The following is a 15056-nucleotide window of genomic DNA, read 5'->3' on the forward strand; positions in this document are numbered from 1 at the left end:
CAGCGACTCCTCTCTTCTCATCAGATGACCAAAGATGTTTGGCCTACCATCTGCAGTTATCCAGCACAGTGTGTCATGTGAGTGAAGGTGTTTGATATATATATATATATATATATATATATATATATATATATATATATATATATATATATTAAAAATAAAAAATATATAAAAAAAGACAAAGTACCATCCCCAACGCTTTCCTTGGCCTCGTCGACTGTTGGCTTCTTTCCTTCATATATATATATATATATATATATATATATATATATATATATATATATATATATATATATATACGCTCTCAAGTTTGAGGCTCAAACCTCGCCAGAGGCCGTCAAGATGTGTAAGATTTACAGTTCAATTTCCTTGGCGTGTCTGCTCAGCACATACGTTTTTTATGAGAGCGAAAGCAAGATGCAAAGTAGGTGCATTTTCATTCCCTGCGATGTAATATATGAAAAAAGAAAACAAATGGGATTAAAAATTTAACTTCCATTTTTGCTTTGACATGTCTATGTATATAGGTGACGATTCATTGCTTTTTGAACAACGTTTATATTTTATCTGTTTTGAAACATGGATCTTGGCAGTGTTTGTACTAACCTTCTTTTTTTTGCACATGTGTGATTTCCGAAACGACTGCGATTTCTACGAGAACAGTGGGCTCCAGTGATGTGCAGACCTGGATATTATTGTTAAATTGTAGACCTATTTAGTTCAGCCGTTTATTTCAACAATCAAGTAGATTTATTTTTCCAGATTCTGACCACCGATATCAATATGGAAGAGTAAATTTAGCATTTTAGCAGTGGTACTTGCGCCAGCGACCCCTCATCTGCACGTGCAGAGACCTGAAAGGAGTAAATGTTTTGAAATAAGCAGTTATCGCCACTGTTGTTTCGCTGTCAAAAGTTTCTAAGGAAAATAACCTCAGATGATCAAAATTGCACTTTTTGCAGACTGCAAGAATGACTTAGAAAATAAGTGTGAATACCCAATGGGTGAGTACCCTCTAATATGTGATTACCATCGACCTCAGTGAGAACGTGCCGGTGAGCAGAGGAGCTATATGTGGAACTCAGGATGCAGAAATTGCACAGGGTAGATTTTTCTCTCACTCCAACATCTCAAAGGAGGTTATCCCCTGTAGCTAAAGAAAGGGCAAAATAGTATTTCCAGAAATTGAGCCTTCTTTCCGTTGAGCAGACTTACAAAATAAATTCGCAAACAATGTGCGCACGCTGATAAAACCAAACAGGCAAAGGTTTCAAGACACGTTTTTGGCCATCCATAGTCATTGTTTACAACTCGTAAAATACAATGTTTTGAACGTTCTAACAAATCTACCGTGTTGAGAGACTGACATATACCTCACACCCAGCTTGTTTTCTTCCGATACGAAAATTTTATATCTAGCCCTCGAAGACTGTACTGATCAACAATTTAAGAAACGCAAAGTCAGCCTACTTCTAGAGAACTGAACCAAACAAAATGTCACTTAAATTTTTTTTTATTTAAAATTTGCTTTTCCGGACACGATTTTCCAGACGTGTGTCCCTGTCATGCCTTGTAGCCGCATATATATTCCTTCTGTACATATGTGATATCTTTTTTTTTCTGGGAGTAATATGATATTCTGTTATGTCTAATATGTTTCCCAGCGATATGCTGTCACATAACTTGTTTTCTAATGCGTAATTCTGTGCATTATTCATTTTTTATGTCTTTATGCGGTACCTTTTTAGATTTATTTCTCTAAACTCTCTTCTTACGGGGTAATTTGGCTTTCTTAAGGTCTTGATACACCTTTCGCCTGCTCTGGCCCGGTTTTTATTTCTTTTGTAAAGGAAACCAAAATAAAATATAAAAAAGTAATTTGGGAAACACCAGCTAGGAGCACGCCTTTGATTGTATCCTTTAAAACGCTGGTTCTGAGTTTTCTGTCTCGAAATAATATTGTCGTCTTCATATAGTGGTGAGATTTACAATTTGAGATATAGGAAAACGAACGGCTGCCGTGTGCGCAATGGGCAGAGAGCAGAGCTGCAAACCGTTAAACGCAGTAGCATTCAAATGCCTTCATAAGGTAATACAGAGCTCACGCCGTTGGCATTGCCAATAAAAAACCTCAATACGCCGTCAGCCGATGGTTGCTGGCAGGTTACTAGAGCTGGCATACATTGTTGGGCTGATTTGCCAATCTCATGAGACTTTATCGAGTTTTCTAGCGCGACCAGTTGAGCAAAGCATGTCCAATTTCATGGTGATAGTGGAACAAAGCCGAAAAAGGACGAACAGATCCTGTGTTTAGTTAAACTACGTCTACTTCACGTAGGCACTCTAATGCGTCGTATTAAAGCTGGGATTTATATTTATGACACGTTGTTTTCAACATACCGTATTAGTATTTGGCTCTAGCTAACGATCGAGTGCATGTAGGAGATAACAGGGTTACAAATGTGAGAATTAGTGTTTAAGTGATGACTAAACAAAGTATGAACAATTAAAATACGCAGCGCTGTCGTATACGAAAGCCAATAAACTTATCGCATCATGCCTTATGGGGACGCCAACTATGCTTCAACATTGTTTAACTCAACAGCATTAAAGGCTGCACCAGCTTTGATATCCGGCGTCGGAGTTGTCAAGAGCAATGCATGGATATGCCTTTCGCATTCGAAAGTTGTCAGATGATACAATGAGCATCTGATTGGTGGGCCGGTTGTGGGATGTCATGGGACCGAAAAAGTCTAGTTTGAGAACGGGACGTTTTGTGGGAATCAAGCCAGTGAGCATTGCACCCCTACTCGGGAACTCCCTTGGCCACGCTGTCGCATTTACTCGGCTTGGTTAGGAGATGGTTTCTATCGTTCATAACGCTGCATTATATGAAGCTTAACATGCTAGTCATCCAACTTCTGCAAAGTCATACCTCCTTAGGGGGTAAATGCCCCGTTCTCGTGAGAATGCGACATACCCGTTGCAGAGGTTTAAACGTCACGTTCATAACAAACGCACGAGGCAGCTTGCAAGAACCTTTAGGAGACTGATCGATCCTGGGTTCTGCAATCTATTAGACTTGCTCGGAGCTAAAAGCTCCGCTCTTGTGAAAATTGGGACGTAAGCGCTGTAGACGTTTTGAGCAAAATGTCACGCTCAATGCACATACATGAAACACTTACAGTAACATTTAGTACAATAATCGATCGTCGGGTTCTGCAACGTGACCCGATCATGTAAGATGGAAGATTTAAAAGCAGCTACGAATTCGCCTCGCTCATTTGAGGTGAAATGATGAGGGGAACCGAGCCGAGGAAAGGGCGCGATAACCGATAAATGCGTCATTTCTTCAACTTTCAGGTCGAGTGCGTATACTTCTACCTATTCTATGCTTTATTTTTTTTTTGCTTCCTCCAGAGGCACTTCGCAAGCGTAGGTTGGTACATATTTTAGTTTTGGCCTTAAGAAAACGGCAACCAATACGAGGTGTAGAGTGACAATTTGACGCATGGAATAAAACGAATTCACTCCTTATTGTGAATGGTTTTCTTTCAACATTTATTTTAATGCAGAAATACGCTATGAAAGTCAAGTTTTGTATTTCATGTGTTCTTTAACTCTAATCTATCTTTCTTACTTTTGCATATAGGCGGAAAATAGGGGAAAAATTACCACAGCCAAAATAATACAGTACGTTTCTTTAGACTCAATGTTTGTCGAGCCCATTTTTTTAGGCAACTGGAGAGTGTTTCATCTTTCTGTTAATAACGTTTTGAAGCGAAATGTGTAGTCTTGAAATACTTGGCAGAACACTTTTGTTTCAACGTGATTCCTGTACTCTTGCCGAATAGGTAGCTGGTATTGAAAACAAAACTTGTATTTTCACTAATATACTCAAGGAACTTAGTAAACTGTAAGATATATTTATGCACCTAATAAAGGATGTTGCCATACCTTCGTCCAAGCAGACAAGTCTTACGTTTTGTAAATCAAGACTTGCAGCAAACGATTTGAATTCTAATAAAGAACTGCGCAACATTTTGCACTGAGCTAAAACGACACGGAAGTAGGAAGTAGCGCTTGTCTCTGTCAGCTTTTCTTCGTCCGTATCGTATTAGCGCTTTGATAAATGTAACATTTACAACTAGCTCGATTCTCTACCCTTAAGAGCGAACCGACTTGGTGAAGTTATGACGCTCCAAAACAACGTACGCGTGATCATGAGGGGAACGCACATATGTAGGCTTGATTATGAGGTACTTCTGCATAGGAATAGAAGAGCTAAATTTCCTTATGGCTTCATTTAAAAAATTAGCTTTTGAAATATTTAAGGCTGCTAAACTCAAGAGCATTATCAAATAATATTGTCACATTAGGCGGTGCATACGCATAAGGAAAGAAGAAGAAGACTCTCGTGAGTTTGAGAGAAGACGACTTTAAACAGAGTCGGCTGGTGCCTGCAGAAAACGCCTGTTTGAAAGCCTTGTCTTCCGTGTCCGCTCTCTGCTACACGCTGAACTAACCCGTAACACCTTGGTGGAGGTGCTGGGAAGTTCAGGTAACAATATAATGCTTATGCGTAAGCAACATCTCACGAAGGTAGTGAATCCGCACCAGTCAATGTTGGCCATCACATCGAGCTGTCCAAGCACACTTGAGAGATAAGGAAGAAATCCACACTAAATGCAGATACGAACACTTTTTTCACATAAGGTCCCTACTGAGATTGGACATGTTGTCTGCATGGCGAACGCGCAAGGTATAGCATGGGTTGTCTTTTTATATATGGACAGTGGACACCTTCAATGCAATTGAACATTCTTTTCCTTGAATACGTGCATGTTGCTTGGTTGGTTCAAAAATGTGTTTACGAATTTCCGCGCATTGATCACTTATAAAAAACAATGTTTCTTGTCGCAGAAGAATTGCAATGACTGAAATGTGTTTATTATTCCTGAAATGAAGTTTGGTTAGGGAATACATTGATTAACCTTAAGGCGTAGGACGACTATTAGTTACAATATTCAGATATCGGTAAATTTGGTTGGTGAGAAGAATACCAAGCAGAGAAATGTTACTGGTGTAAATTGATATTAGAATAGCATTCTGATCATACTTTATTGCATAACACAACTTTCACATTACATTAGCTCATAAATTGTTGCATTCTACCCGTTAAAGGAAAAGCGTATTCCCCAAAGCATTTTTTCTAAAGACGACTGCCTAAATTCTAGATTACATTGCAGCTACATGAACCAAGCAGTTTCCACAGCAGCAGCTGTGTTTCTGCGCGAATGCACTACCGACAGTTGTGAAACTAAAGGTGTGAGAATTGTGTGTAACATAACACAACTTCGCTTAAGGCTAGAGATCTGGTGTATGCTGCTCTGGCGTTTGGTGTGAAGGTTTTGGAGCGGCATAACTTATTTGTAACCTTTTACGACGAGCAAGCGCCCGGGTAGCACCCTTGAAACATTATAATATGTAACCTGGATAAAACAAACGAAACTAAACGCTATCGTACGGTCTGCAAAAAAAAAAAAACATTTCATAGGGCTGCTAGTACTTTGCTGAAATCTCTAACGGGGTTTGTAGGGGCGTATGTGTAGTAATAGCGAACAGCATAATAATGCGAAAGCGTTTCTTGATTCATAAATTGTTTGTACGTATATTGGGGATAAACTTCTCTTCTAATAGGTAAAAAACATTGCGCCACTCCGTTTTCAGCGGGCGGCAGAACAAACCAGCTTCCGTGGCCCAGACACGACAGCAAGATATCGCCAGACCATATAATGTATCGTGTAAATCTACAACTAATTATTGCGCGAGATACTAAAGAACATCGCCTTCGCAGTGTGCTAATTGTCACCGCAACAGCCAGGGCATGAACTAGCGCGTTCGTGCCCCCAGATGGCAGTAGCTGCTTCTTTGCACGTGGGGCGTAGCCATTTGATTCCTCGCATCAAGAGCTAGTAAAAAGGGATTTCGTCGCAATACCTTGAATCCACGCTCAGAAAGTCATGCCCGACAACAATAAAGAATAATTTAATGAGCAATTGGCTAGCCTCTTGGCCTCCGGGTTCCGTCGTTCCTTTGTGACAGCTGTAGTCGAATTTCGTCTGCGAAAAATAAACAAAGGTATTGGTAGATCTTGACTGCACGTCCATTGTGACGCTCTGAGGCCTGTCGTGATGCTGTATAAAGCGGGCCACAATTTAAAAAAGTTGCTAAGCATCAAGGAGTACCGTTGGTGTTTTCAGCGCCAAAAGAACTTGGAGGCCTTTGGTTCCCTACCGAGAAAGAAAAAACAAGGAACGAGGCTGCGAAACGAAGCACAAGAGGTCCAAAGTGAAATGGCCTGCGGCAACTGCTGCACAGGGAAGACTGGCCGGTGTTTAAATGAGCGCACGAGAGCGCATGACCTAAATGCGGAACTGAGGAAATAAGGCACGCATTTTCGGAAGCAAATTACAGAGTTCTCGTCTTGTGATTGTGAGCCATGTTATTCTGAAGAGAGCATTCTCGATAAAAGTAGAGCTAAGACAGCCAGGAAAGTGTTCGATGCATTTTATATCAAAAATAAGCTCAGCTCCTGGATAAGTGCAACATCAATTGCTCTGTACACGGCAGAAGAGAAATCGCTTGACCGCGAGTTGTCACGTTTAATTTGATCTCTGTCCGCGTATGTGATGATAAAGCCTATATACGTATAGTTCATGTGTTCAATAAACTACTTGGAAGTTGCGCTTCATCCCGTCGGCTTCACTGTGGGACAAACAAACACAGTGCCGTGTCGCGTGTTGTACGCACCTTTAAATAATAAGAATGGAATGTAACCAACTTACCCAGGAATAATGATCTTCACCAGCAACATTGAAGACATCATTGACCGTTGCAAACGAGTTAACCCGCTCACGTCTGAAGCGGATAAGATAAAGAACATGCTGAAAGGCATTGCTGGTGACGTGTTTAAGAACGTTTTGGCGGAAAATCTTACCACCGTCAGTGACATCATCAATCTTTAACAGACCTACGACAAGCTGCGCAAGCAGCGCGCTTCTACCCGCCGATTCGGTGTTTGTCTATGAGACCATCTCCGCACTAGCCTTGGCCGGTTCTGCTACTTCCGAGTAAATCCCTTTGAATCAACAAATCAAAGCCCTTGTTCGCGAAGATGGCGTCCCGTCAGTTGTCCCTGCTTCCTCGATTGCAAGATACTGGCTGCATTGTTCCTGACTTGTGCCCTACTATACGATGTGTTGTGCAGTACCATGTCGCTGACGTCCTATCAGCCATCCCCGTGCTGCCGCATGTAACGGAACCGCTAACGCACGCCCAAGTTGCGGCCAGGCCGTTACTGTCCTTTGCTCCTGCTTCCTACTAGGCAGCCATTTCCTTTCATTCGGCACCGTTGGCTGAGCCTGCATACCATTTTCCTGTCAAAGGGTACGAGAACGGCCTATGACCTCTTGGCGTACGGCGGACAACCGACCAGTTTGCTATGCGTGCAGGCTTTCGAGATATGCCGGAGGCCTTGCCCCCAAGGCCTTCCACCTCCTAGATCTGACCTCCGCAACTAATCCTACGGCACAGTGCAATCCTCACCGAAAACTTCATTCTTTTCCAGTTTTGTATCCCGTGATCGTCAAGCATATACCACTCACCGATCATTTGCCCTAGGCGATGTTCACAGTATCCGCTTCTAGGACGTTCTATCGGTCCCATTCAGGAAAACTAATAAGTCGGATTTCTTGGGGCGAGACCGGCGGTTGTCTTGAACTCTACACGTACTCCGTGTCATCCCGATGATGTAGTTTAAGCGTTTCTCGAATGCGCTGCAGTATCCGTCATCATTGAAGCACTTTGTAGTCGACTCCGCAATTGGCGGTCTCTTTTCCGACTTTTCGCTTCGCACCGCCACATCACAGTGGATTCATATCTCATTGGCGCGGATAGCCTGTGTTCTAACTGAAGACATTTTATACACCGTCGAGTTTGCTATAGTTTCAGCGCTCACACATTAGCCTGGTTTACGATTCTTTTTTCACTGACGGTGCCGTTATTGACTGCCAGCGTGGAAGTTAACGTTTCCCGCTCTGTGATAATATATTGCTTGACGTCCCTACCCGGTTTGCAAAACTCCTTGTCATTAAAGGCACAGACATTCCTGCATTTTCTGCTGCCCCCGTTCCTTTAACTTCTGAAAGCGTTGCTACTTCGACTGCCTTTTCACACCTTCCGAAGCTGCTTCACGCGATCCTTGCCTTCTTTCATTTGCTGTTCTATCAATCGTCGGCGGCCTCAGTGCAATATTCGTCTCGAACCCATTTTCTAGCCCGTCCGTCCTGCTATGCGGCGAGTGTACCACTGCATCGAATAATTTGATCCCGCTTTTCTATGTACTCTTCCTGATACGCGTACTCCCTTCGAAAATAATGTCCTCAGCTATGTGGATGTTGTACCGTTCCGACTCCATACGATATCTTCCAACAGGCCACTGACGCATTTCTTTCACCCGTGCAATGCGATCAGGTCCGTCGCCCTAATCCACAGCTTCACTGCTTCATTTGACCGTTCTCACATAGCTCTAGGTCGACTGCTTACGTTGCGCAAACAGTCAAAACCCGCATGAGCGCATCAGTGCGCCAGCGTCCCTCTCGCGGGCTGGCTTCTGACTGCCAACGGATTGCTGATAACGTGGACGACAAGCTTCACAGGGGTGTTATAGAACGACCTAACAGTCCTTGCACTTCTCGGGTTGTTTTGGTCACTTAGAAAGATGGTTACATTCGACATTACGTCAATTACCATATAGGGTGAACGAAATCATGCGCTGAGATGTCTGTCCTCTTCCGCAAATGGAGGACGCCCTGGAATGCTCGCAAGGAGCCGAGTATTTCTCCTCTTTGGATTTGCACTCTGGCTACTACCCTAAAACTATCTGACACCAGACTTCTTGTACAAGTTCAACGTTGTGCCTTTTCGCCTTTGTAAAGCTCCGGCTATTTTCCATGCGCCTAGTCGAGACTGCTCCCCGTGCACTGTACTAGCAAACCTTCCTTTGCTATCTGATTCATATTGTACTCTTTTGTGCCAACTTTTCTTCTTAACTTCTCCGCCTGAAATCTCGCTAACGCAGGGAATCGATTGATTCTGAAAACGTGACACTTTGAGATCCGAAAACTATCTATTTCGGGCCACATCATTTCTAAGGGTGAATTATTATCGACCCCGCCAAACTTCGTGCGGTTTCCGAGTTTCCGAAGCAAACTTCCCTGAAGCAGCTCCACTGCATCGTTGGACTATGTTCCTTTTTCAGACATTCCACATTGAATTTCGCCTCTATCATCGCTCCTCTGACCCAGGTGCTTGCCTGCTGCTCCGACTTTCCTCCTCGATGCCAGCTTTCGATAACGCCTTCGACATTTTACACCGCCTTTTGGCTTTGCCTCCCATTCTCCGGCACTTTGACCCGAATGCGCCAACGAAGATTTTCCCACTGACACCAGCGGTATTGGGCTAGGCGCCGTGCTCCCCAAACGAAAACGTTATTTCCGCTAGTATGTAGTGGCGTACGCCAGCCTGACCTCGATGAAAGCGCTTTAGTTACTCTGTAACCGAAAGAGTATATTTGACCATTAATTGGGCCATCGTAAACTTTTGTCCCTATAGATACGGCAGACATTTTTATGTTGTGACCGAATACCACGCTTTCTTCTCGACGGTCTTTATGAAAGACCAGTCCGGCCGCCCTGCTCGCTGGGCTCGCCGCCTCCAGAAGCATGACATTCATTTCATTTAACAATCCGGTCGGAAGCTGTAGGATCGAAAGGTGGGCTAGCTGGGTTATATTCATCTTGAGGGCAATACAGCGTGAACAGAGACTGTGGACTACCCCCGCCGGGGTGGCACAGTGGCTACGACGCTCGGCTACTGTTTCCAAGGGCGCGGGATCAAGTCCCGCCCGCTGCGGCCACTTTTCGCTGGAGGCGAAAAGCAAGGTGCCCGTGTGCTGTGCGATGTCAGCGCACGTTAAAGAACCCCAGGTGGTCGAAATTTCCGAATTCCACCCCTACGTCGCCTATCATAGCCTGAGTCACTTTGGGATGTTAAACCCCTCAAACCAAACCAATCACAGACCACAGACCAGACAAGAAATACACAACACAAGCGCTGTCCGCAGCTTAAATGTATTCAGAAGGAAAACACATATAAAACGCCTAGAAACGCGGCGCATGTCAAGTTAATTTTCGATGCTATTCAGGTTCGCTATTCAAAAAAATAGTTTCAATAGAACGAAATTTTCAAAAGCTTCATCAGTGACGTTTGAAATAGCCTTAAATGAGGAGCAGAATCGCTTATTCGTTCAAACGATATTCATTAGGGATGACATATCTTGTTTTGTATTATCAAACAACACATCTGAAAATATAAAGCAATTTCCAAAGACATAGTTCAGAAAGTGTAAACTTTAATATCCATATAATCAATGTTACAGTGCTTTCTGGTAAATACATTCGAGGACCGCTGTTAATGAAGAATGTTATTTAATTACAAACATTTCATTGCTAATAATAATAGTTGCTAGAGAATTCAGAATACGTACACTAGCCCATAGTAAAGCTGATAACAGCTGTTCGTTTAGTAGAATATCAGAACGGAACTACAGCGAAATCTAATTTTCAACCCTAAGATAGGAAAACATTGAATATAAAAATCAGTGCATATATTCAGCAGGAGTTAATTACAATGAACTGATCACGAGAACTACCCAGCAGGTTTCTAAATTCTTAAGCGCATAATGATGCGCCTAGTCAAACAGAGATAGTGTACCTTGTAAACCAGATGCGTTGAATTCATTAGCCTGCACATCACGTGTCAGGTGTCGGTATTATATATCTGTGCTGCTTCCAAAAATCAGTAGGAGTACCCAGGGCAAGCCCAGGGTATTGTAAGGGAATTGGAATAGGTGTTTTGCCTCCATGGCGTGTTTTCCATCACTTTTATATCCACTAACCCCCTTCCCCCAATGCAGGGTAAGCCGTTTTTTTCTGCCGGTTAACCTCTCTGCCTTTATTCCTCCTCATCTTCCTCCTCCTCATCCACGAGCGATCAATGCTGCACTAATGACGCACGATTAGGACCACTACTGGGATGTATGGCCTGCGCATACCCGTAAATATCACTTTACTTTCGAATATTTACAACATCTTCTGCACGTAAGGTCGTAAGAGCCTGTCAGCCGGTAACAGAGCTCGGAAAAGAACAAAAGTTAGCGGCTTCTTGAAGTGATCGCTGTATTATTTCATTGCCGTAATAATTCTCTCTTGAAAAGGAAGGTAAGGCAGAGTGTACAGCAGTTTCATCAAGAAGTGCAAAAGGTTAGGGGTAGAGCTATGTTCAGCATTTATTGGTCTGATACGATAGATTGAACAAGTGCCATTTGCCGTATTCCCTAAAGGAATCCTCACGGGCGCAAATGCGCCTTACTATTGCCCTAAGCAATTACTAATCTGTTCACTTGTGGATTTTTTACCTTCAAAATGCCAAACTGTATCTAGTGTTAGACCGCCACATTATACAATACAGGACCACTCAACATATGTATATATAAAGGCTCACTTTTACCTCTGCCATACGAACATGCTTGCACGGCCTAGCCCAGCGTGAATACAGCGGAAACGGAGCGTCCGGAAGAATGGTTTCTCATCTCAGCGTCCCATCTCAAATGCGAAGCTCCAGTTGGTAAGGCTTGCCATGTCAGCCATGAGAGAACGTCAGGCTTGCCATGCTCTGGTGGCGTCATGCCACACGCAAAATAGGGAACGCACAAATATATAACTTGCCGAAAACCACCTGCCGCAGATATTTCCCAAAAATTTCAATCAAAACAAGAATGTCAGAAATGCTGTCAGCAAAGGCGATTTTTCTTGAAGAACGGTGTCTTAAAGGCTGTTGGGCTAAAACAGAGCAAGCAATAAATAACCGAGACAGAATTACAGATACGTCGTAATTAGATATGCCAGAATCAGCACTGCCATCGCTTACGTGCATTCGTATTAGCGTGCCGTATCGAGATAGTATACCAGCATCCTGAATGGAAAAGATTAGATTTCGAGCATAGAAATACGAGGAAGCGTTCGCTGAAAGGATAGCTTCTCCTATTTGTTTTGTCATTGAAGCTTATTTCATAACCTAAGTCGAGGCTGGTGATACAATAAAAGTTCACTCATCAGGAAACTAGGGACAAGTTAAGGGGCAGAGTTTGCCACGAAATTTTACCATATGGCACAACTGCCATATAACAATTGTTACCTCCGCAGCTACTCGCACGGAAGATATTGATTTGGTAAACGCTTTTTTCAAAAACGCGTCCTATTTGTTTTCCTGCTCTAATTACTCGTGGTTTGCATACGACAAACTTTCAATGCAGAATTTCGCTACGCATCAGCAGCTTACAACATTTGACTAAATGCATCTCGAAATATTTACCATTGATAATAATTACTTAAGCATAAATCACTAGTATTGTATGATCGATTTATTACTCGCAGGAAGCGGACAAAATTTGCGTTACTTATTGAATGCTAAGGCCAGTGCTATATATGTGAGAACAATACGCTGTTGCCTCGAATCAAATAGTTGCTTACGAAGAGAGTTTCGTTTTAATAACTGAAAACGCCTGAGTGTATTATCAAATTTAAGCGACAACCGATGCATTCTTAAAAACTGTCAACCAGTTTGCCTGCAATATTGGACATTTTTAACTTTCTAAGTTTTTGCGAACAAGTGCCGTAGGCAGCGATGCTCAATTTGGACACATATTTTAATATTTCTTTGACGGTATAAAGAAAGATCAAAATTTTAAATTGAAAATAAACACTGGTAAACTCTATCAATTTTGTTTTCTAATATTATATGTCAACCAAAAATAGTAGTTATCTAACATGGGCATCAATACTCACTGAAAAAGCAGCTCCAGCAACAGCTGTTGAGGTAAGTAAATTAAATATTTGTGTGATCTAGAACTTCAGTGCTAAGACAATGTGATTAATTTCTAGCTATTTTATTCAGCTTTCAGGCAAATATGCGCAAACCCTCACCCGCTGTTCAGCAATAATGGTCTCTAAATGTATTTTTTCAATACATAACACGAACTGATAATCTTAGAAAGCGTATTAAGCAATGAGAACCGTGAAATAAGAAAAGAATCGGTTCGATCTTAAGATGTTCTCCCATCCGCGACACTTGAACACCAGTTCAGTTTCTGTTTTCAGCTTGTCCGGGGGTGTGGTAGCATGCACCGACCTCCCTCTTCCGATGACCAGCAGGAACATGGCAATTATGTTTACGAATTTGAAAATGAATACCGCTTAGTATTACCTCTAAATGATGAGTCACTGCCAGTTCACCACTTTAACTCTCTGTTTCTTCCGCACGACTTCCTTCATCAGGAACATCACTTTATGAAAATGATTTTGGTTTTATTGTTTCACAACCTTCTGCCTAATTCTGCATAACTGTCAGCCATCAAGACATACCTCAAATTCCATAGCAGTAAACAAGAAAAATTGTATATAACAATACTCTGTAAAGACTGAATTATTCCCTGAAAAAAGCTTCAAGTTTTATTCACACCCGAAGCTCAAGTCGCTATATGCAAGTTAAATGCAGCTAACCTGATATATGTGTCCCGTTCAGGAAGTAATATTGAAACCATATAGAGGCGTCCACTATCACAGATTTGACAATTTTGATAACACGACTTTTTTGGAACTGCAGACATTATAGGTTTTCCCTTGGTACTTTACTACTAGCAATATATTTGAAATTATTTCCCACATGGCTTATATATTGGCGTGTTTTCATACGAGTAACAGGATATCCACAATAATGAGCAGTGCACGAGGACCTAAATTCATAGGCTGCATTTTGTTTACGGGAATAGGCGCTGCATTTTTTATGCCCTGATTGTGTGGGCCAATAAGTGGTGCTGGGTGAATGGACTTGCCCATCTTGGAAATATATTTTTCAGAAACCGCTATTATGATTGGTGGACCGCATTTTTCTGTTAACTCATATTTTCCAGTGAAAGCAATCCACACCTTCCAGGCAGCTACCCTAAAAAGTGTACCACCCTAAAAAGTGTACCACCCATAAAATATAATCTTTGATGTGTTGTTAAGAAATCGGAACCAAGCAGTATTCCTCATTATTTAACCTGCGATTATTCTTCTGTTCCTAACGTCGCTTCTAATAATTCCATAAGGAAATGGCGCTGCTCTTCTCCGAAATCATCTTTTATACACCTATGGTTAATCTTGTTTGCATTTTATGCTCCGATAAAGAAGTTGATATCAAATGACATCTGGGTTCTCATATTTTGTTTCTACTAATGCAGGTTGCGCTTGTCCAGAACCTGAACGTCTTTACTCCTACTTCAGAATGCAACTTTTCTACTTCAGCCACAGCGATTACAAATGCAAACCATACGTCGGTGGCAGCGATGGTTGCAACAGCTTCGAGTCTGAAGAAAAATGCGAAGAAGAATGTCTGCATGCGTTTCCAAAAAACGAAAACCATGGTGATTAGAAAAAGTATTGGAAGATATCTTGGTTTGAAAGCAAAAAACGTATTTGCTACTTCTTCGGCCAGGTAGAGTTCTGAAAGAAAATTATTTAAACCGTTTGACAGGAAAAGTTTTCAATAAATATTTCTAGCCGCGTACACAACAAAATTCTATGTGTGACTTCGTTGACTTGGTCCAGTTCTATGTACGTCGAAGTCATTGCATCAAGCTTAAATCATCTAACATAGGACATTGCGAGCAAATAAATACTGTAAAGAAAAGACTGTAATTTATTTATTTTCTTGTACTTTCCACAGACACTACGCATTCGCGGTCGCCCACTGCGAAGGCAGGAACCACAAACCGCACGCATGGGAAAGCCTATCAAAACGGCAAAACTATACAGACTTAAGTACAGCTGCGCGCATAACACCTAAAATCTGCAGTGCACTGTGTCCCTGGGTCACAACCTTTACCAAAGCAA

The 15056-nt window shown here is 42.1% G+C and overlaps 1 long non-coding RNA gene across 1 annotated transcript; it reads left to right on the forward strand.

The window, feature by feature from the left end:
- Positions 1 to 320: 320 nt before the first annotated feature.
- Positions 321 to 14850, forward strand: LOC146174973 (uncharacterized). Its single transcript, XR_014701727.1, has 3 exons — positions 321 to 424; positions 963 to 1004; positions 14405 to 14850. It is a non-coding gene; the product is annotated as an uncharacterized LOC146174973 (long non-coding RNA).
- Positions 14851 to 15056: the final 206 nt, after the last annotated feature.

Source organism: Amblyomma maculatum, chromosome 11 (genome assembly GCF_055883805.1).
Source record: "Amblyomma maculatum isolate TAMU_Amacu chromosome 11, ASM5588380v1, whole genome shotgun sequence".
Lineage (NCBI taxonomy): Eukaryota > Metazoa > Arthropoda > Arachnida > Ixodida > Ixodidae > Amblyomma > Amblyomma maculatum.